Source organism: Coenobita brevimanus, chromosome 87 (assembly GCF_032717465.1).
Source record: "Coenobita brevimanus isolate Jiangsu-jjx chromosome 87, ASM3271746v2, whole genome shotgun sequence".
Lineage (NCBI taxonomy): Eukaryota > Metazoa > Arthropoda > Malacostraca > Decapoda > Coenobitidae > Coenobita > Coenobita brevimanus.
Genome location: NC_137040.1, coordinates 2602829 through 2609321, shown reverse-complemented (window position 1 = coordinate 2609321; position 6493 = coordinate 2602829). Strand labels below are relative to the sequence as shown.

At 41.7% G+C, this 6493-nt stretch overlaps 1 protein-coding gene across 1 annotated transcript in view; it reads left to right on the top strand.

The window, feature by feature from the left end:
• The first annotated feature begins 2887 nt into the window (after positions 1 to 2887).
• LOC145410929 (PDF receptor-like) overlaps positions 2888 to 6493 on the top strand; it is a 190768-nt gene continuing 187162 nt past the window's right edge. Inside the window, exon 1 of the mRNA XM_080280971.1 lies at positions 2888 to 2945. The gene's annotated coding sequence lies outside the window, so the exon portion shown is untranslated. The remainder of the gene's footprint in view (positions 2946 to 6493) is intronic.

The window sequence follows — 6493 nt, the reverse complement described above, 5'->3', positions numbered from 1 at the left end:
TTGTTTTTTAGTTTTTCTCAAAGGTAATGTGAAGAGGCTGTTAGGTGAGAGTTTGCACGCACACACACACACACACACACACACACACACACACACACACACACACACACACACACACACACACACACACACACACACGTCGCAGGAGTGGGGCAGTAGCACACGCGGCCCCACTCACTCAGACACACGCCAGCCGTCGCCCGCGCGTGGCCGTCGCCCCGCTCGCTCCCGCACGCACGCACACGCACATCCTCGCGACAGAACACGGGGCGAACTTGAGTGCGACTTAGAGTGAGGAAGTGCTTGGGGGAAAAGAGAGAGACGTAGAGATAGTGAGAAAGTGAAAGACCAGCCTGAAATTGGTGGCAGTGAGAAAATTGTGAGTGAGAGACTTAGAGAGAGAGAGAGAGACCTACGTGGAAGTTAGAGAAAGTAAGAAAAGTGTGAAAAAGTGAGGGACCTGTGTGTACCCCGGTTAGAGATAGTTGGGAAAGTGTGAGAAAGTGAGAGAGACACCAACACCCCGTGAGAAAAAGTGAGAAAAAAGGTGAGGGAAAGTGAGACAGAGTGTGGAGCCTGGCCCAGGGGGAAGAAATCAGGAGCGACTTTGTGTGTTTAATAATTATTGTTTTGGTGTGCACAGAAAAGAAAGAAAATAAAACAAGGAAAAGAGAGTGAACAGTTCTGAGTGCACATTAAAATCGTATACCCCCTTCCCTTTCCTTCCCTCCCTTCCTTTTCCTCTATTCCCTTCCCTTCCCCTTTCCCTTATTCCCTTCCCTTCCCTCCCTTCCTCGTTTTTCCTTTCCCTTTCCTTCCATTCACCCCTTCTCTTCCCTTCCTCCCATTCCATTTACCCCGTTCCCATCCTCTCCATCCTTTCCTTACCTTTTCTTCCACACCTGTCTCTTACCTGCCGTCCCATCGCTCTCCTTTCCATTTCGTCAAAAACTGAAAAATTATGACACAACCCTGAACGAAAGCAATGGAAAAGTAAACGATGAGAGCAAGAGTTGGAGAATAAAATGAAGGAAAGGATAATGGTAAATACGTACGGGGTTCTTTCCATTAAACATAACTAACCCCATTTACATCACCCATTTTCCGACCACCATTCCCCATTTAAACCCATTACCCCATTAGAAAGCGCCATTAGTTCCTCTATTTCCAAGGGCCTCTCTTCTTGCTGAATAAAATCGCCTGGTTTTAGAGGAAGAAAAACACGAAATCCCTTCTCGTTCTCCGGAGGGGTTAATAGACTCTTTGTATCTACTTCGCCTGCCAGAGACTCCTCTTGAGAATGAAAAAATCGTCTTAAAGGTGAAAAATCGTCTGAAAGTGAAAATCGACTCACAGAAATTACCGGAAAACTTAGATTGAAAAAACAGTAAAAAAAAAAAAAATCGGGATGGTGTCAGAAACTCTAATGAGAATTGGAATGGTAGGGAGGTGACGGTGGTCGTAATTAGGAGTGGTCGTTGTGGTCGTGGCAGAGGTGGTGGTCGTAATTAGGAGTGGTCGTTGTGGTCGTGGCAGAGGTAGTCTTAAGGAGGAGTGGTCGTTGTGGTCGTGGCAGAGGTAGTCTTAAGGAGGAGTGGTCGTTGTGGTCGTGGGAGAGGTGGTCGTAAGGAGGAGTGGTCATTGTGGTCGTGGCAGAGGTGGTGGTCGTAATTAGGAGTGGTCGTTGTGGTCGTGGCAGAGGTAGTCTTAAGGAGGAGTGGTCGTTGTGGTGGTGGTAGTGGTGACAGACTGAAACAAAAGCCCTGCCAACAACAAGAAAAGGGGCAGAATAAAAAGAAAAAAAAATAGTTGAGGACACAGAAGACCCACCAAAAACTGCTACAGGACTTCGGAAAAAAAATAGCTTCAAGACTTCGAAAAATTAAATTGAAAAGACTAACAAAACTTCGCAAAAACAAAACTCAAAAGCACTGCCAGAAGGAATCCACAGTAACAAAAGACCAAAGACAACCACAGCACCAAGAAAAGACCCGGAAGAAAATACGGAAAGAGACAAATCCCAAGACCTCAAGACTCAAGAGGAAATTGCAAGAAAATATCCACAAGATCAGACGGAATTACAGTATCATAAAAAAAAAAAAAACTAGAAAAAGGCGACAAAAAAATTTCCCACCCAACCAAGTCCTGTAAAGAAAAATTAAAGAAAATCCTTCATTACAAAAAAAAAAAAAAATTCCAACAGCATCGCAAAACCTGGACAAAAAAATAAATAAAAATAAAGCGCAATTCTTGAACTGGATTTCGTCTGTTTGGGAGCGAGCGATACATTAAGTACCCCTTCAGTACGACAAGCACCCCATACACTAAACAATATATCGAGTGAAGCGTAAAGATAAATTTAATTAGACTGTGTTCGGCATACAAGAGACGTAAGATTTAAAAAAAAATAGATAAATAAATCGTTCAGTAGTAATAATTAAATAAAGAATAAATTTAAATGGGGATTGGATCTGACCACGTACACCAAGGGAGACTATCCATAATTTGACATAAAAAAAATCGTAGTGACAGGAAGAAGAAAATCAGCACAAGGATTAATGGAGGGCGGATTTATGTGAAAAAAAAAAATCATGTTAGTTGGAGGGATTTATTGAAGACCAGAACACAACTCCCACACCAAGAAAATCGAAAAATAAATAAATAAATAAAAATAAGGTTAAAATACATCTGGTGTTTGCAAAGGTAAAAGAAAAAGACGATTAACGAAACTCCGTAATAGGAAAAATAGCGAAAGTAAATAGTAACGAAGAAGAAGTGCTGATGCCGAAGGGGTCGTAGGAGCCGTGTAGGGATATCGTGTGTACGTGTATCGTGTGTGTGCGTGTGTAGGTGTGGCATGATGGTTTCGCCCTGTCGCCCACCCCTGCCACCGCCACCCTACACCCTGCACCTCACCCCTACACCCATCTCTCTCCTCTCCTTAGGTAAGTACTTAAAATTCACCCTGTTTCTTGTGTCCATCTCAGTCCCAGTCCCTCACACACTCCTCAAAGAATTTATTAAGATGTTCGTGTTTACCTATTGAGATGTTCGTGGTTACCTGTTAAGATGTTCGTGGTTACCTGTTAAGATGTTCGTGGTTACCTGTTAAGATGGTCGTGTCTATCTATTACGATGTTCGTGTTTACCTATTACGATGTTCGTGTCTACCTATTACGATGTTCGTGGTTACCTGTTAGATGTTCGTGGTTACCTATTAAGATGTTCGTGGTTACCTTTTAAGATGTTCGTGTTTACCTATAATGTTCCTGTTTACCTTTTAAGATGTTCGTGGTTACCTGTTAAGATTTTAGCGTTTACCTGTGGAGTATATTGTATGTATACTGATAAATGTCAATAAATCGCTTACTGAAATGTGATTCGTAGGTTTCTTGATATCCACGAGGAAAAAGGAAACACGAAATATCCCAAGCGCAGTTAGGAGGAAGAGTACACCTGTCAATTTAATATAGAAGGATAAGGAGGTAGGGTACACCTGTCATAAACGATAAGGAGGTAGAGTACACCTGTCACTAAAAGATAAGGAGGTAGAGTACACCTGTCACTAAAAGATAAGGAGGTAGAGTACACCTGTCACTAAAAGATAAGGAGGTAGAGTACACCTGTCACCAAAAGATAAGGGGGTAGAGTACCTGTCACTAAAAGATAAGGAGGTAGAGTACACCTGTCACTAAAAGATAAGGAGGTAGAGTACACCTGTCACTAAAAGATAAGGAGGTAGAGTACACCTGTCACGAAAAGATAAGGAGGTAGAGTAGGAAGTTGAGGTTCCATCAAGCATTTTAAAATCATTTCTCAGTAACTTAAATAAAAATTGTCGTAGTCTCGAGGGAATAATTAAGGCTGATATAGAAGGAATTGTTATTATTACTATTACTATTATTATTATTATTATTATTATTATTATTATACAGTCTCGGCTAGTAATAGGGAACCAAGTCATCTCTTTGATCATGGGATTCTCTCTCTCTCTTTCTCTCTCTCTCTGTCTCTCTCATGCACGAAACACTTATCACGTAAGATGAATTGTGGAAAGGTGCGTGAGAAAGAGAGAGAGAGAGAGAGAGAGAGAGAGAGAGAGAGCAACAAAGGCGTGAGAAGCGATAAGTTGGAGACAGAGTTATAAATTGAGCGGAAAGCTGTATGAGAGAGAGAGAGAGAGAGGGGGGGGGGAACTCTTCCACCGAGAAAGTTACAGGAATTGACACCAACTTTTCACATTCCCACACAAGATATCTTTTTTAAAACGGAAGAAAATCGTCTGTTTAAAGGTGAAAAACCGTCTGCCCAACCTCCTGTCTCTCTCTCTCTCTCAACTTTAATCAGGCCACAGACAGACGATTTTACTCAGCTGAGGGGAGGTTTGTGGCAGGGATGGGGTTAATGAAGAGACAGATAGATAAATAGATAGATAGATCGGTAATGAAGGCTGTCTAACCCCTCCTTTCGAAAATACCATCGCCTGGGCTGAATAAAATCGTCTAGTTGAAAAAAAAGAAATTAATAGATACTGAAGTAGGTAATAGTCAAAGTGAAGTCTCTCTCTCTCTCTCTCTCTCTCTCTCTCTCTCTCTCTCTCTCTCTCTCTCTTTCTCTCTTGGTCATTACTGTTACATATACAAATACTTTTTTACCTGCGGCGATACCCAGCAGGTCAGTGGGTGGCCAGCGTTCTTCTTCTTCTTCCTCCTCTTCTTCTTCCTCTTCCTCTTCCTCTTCTTCTTCTTCGTCTTCTTCGTCGGCGGATTTGTTAAGAGGAGGCCATAGGAGGGATAGAAGTGGTCTCATGTAAGGTTATTTGACACGGAGAATCCAAAATTGCCGTCAGCTGGAACAAGGGCCTCGCCGCAGGTCCCTGGGCAATTCTCCTCTTGTTCTTTTATGCATGAACGAGGAAATAAAAGCAAAATGATGATAATTGTCCCTTCCAAAGAGGAGTAGGAGGAGGAGGAGGAAGAAGAGAAGGAGAAGGTGGAAAATGAGGAGGAGGAGGAAGAGAAAAAAGAGGAGAAGAAGAAATAAGAGGAAGAGGAGGAGGAGGAGGAAGAAGAAGAGGAAGAGGAGGAGGAGGAGGAGGGGGAAAAAGAGGAGGAGGAGGAGAGTAATATGTCATGGACGGAAAATGTGTGGGAGTATTTTATTTATTTTTTTTATTTATCAATGTACTGTTTTCGAGGTTGCCGTTACTGGATGAGGCGTCAGGTACCAGGTAGATAGGTAGATAGATAGATAGACAAATGGATAGATAGACACAGAGACAGATGGATGGACAGGTAGATACAGGCGCCCTTGCTTGTGGTTGCATCGCCTCCACCTGTGTCTGTTTCGGCAGGTGGGAACAAAAATAAATAAAGAAAGAAAGAAAAAAGTAAGACGTTAAGAAAGAAAGAAAAAAGAAGAAAAAAGTCAGAAGTAAAGAAAGAAAGAAAGAAAGAAGGAAAAGTAAGAAGTAAAGAAAGAAAGAAACTTAATAATGAAAGAAAGAAGTCAGTCAAAAAAATCCATTCAGAAAATATCAATGAAACGAAACTCAAAATGTCAGTTTTTGGATCATCTATGGTGGATGTGGAAAGATTTTTTGTTTTTCAGAATTGGGAGTTTTGGTGCGTACATACATACATACACACATTCATACATACAAACACATACATATACATACCTCTACCACCACCACTGCCACCTTAACTACCACAATAATCTACACCACCACCGCCTCCACCACAATCACTGCCACCACCACCACCACCACAACCACAACTACCACAATCACCAGCCGTCAATCTACCGAGAAACACAGAAATAGCCCACGTCTTACATTTTTCCCTCTCTTTTACGCAACCCTTTCGCTGGGGCGATTTATTTTATTTTATTTTATTGCCTCCAGACGATTTTATGAAGCTCAGACCAGGCCTCCATATCAAGCCTTATTACCCCTCTCATCCCTGGGGTAACTCTAGCACTTAATTCGGGCATAGTGCAGACGGTTTTGTTCAGATGAGAGGGAGTCAATGGAGCCTATTGCTAAGACCCGTCTTCATTAACCCTCTCACTGTCGGCGCAACTCTAGCATTCTGTTCTATCTAGCAGAAGATTTTATTCAGCTGAGAGGGAGGCATAGGAGTGTACGGTCACCTCTCTTAATACTTCTCTTCGGGTTTTGATTAATTTAGAAAGGGTTTAGAAATCCATCTTTTACCTCCTTCCCACCCCCCAACTCTCTCTCTCTCTCTCTCATTAAATCATTCCATTTACCTTTTTTTGCGATTTTTCTTCCATAATGGTGTCATCCTCAACTTTATTTTTTATTTTTTCGTTACTCTTCTCGCTCATTTTTCATTTTGGGACCAAATATAATAATTAATGGTCGATTTTTTTTTTTATTCGTTTGTATGATATTATTGTGGGTCTTTTTTTCTCTCTCTACGATTTTTTTTTCTGTCATTCGTAAAGTTTGTCTTGGGGTCTTTTTCCC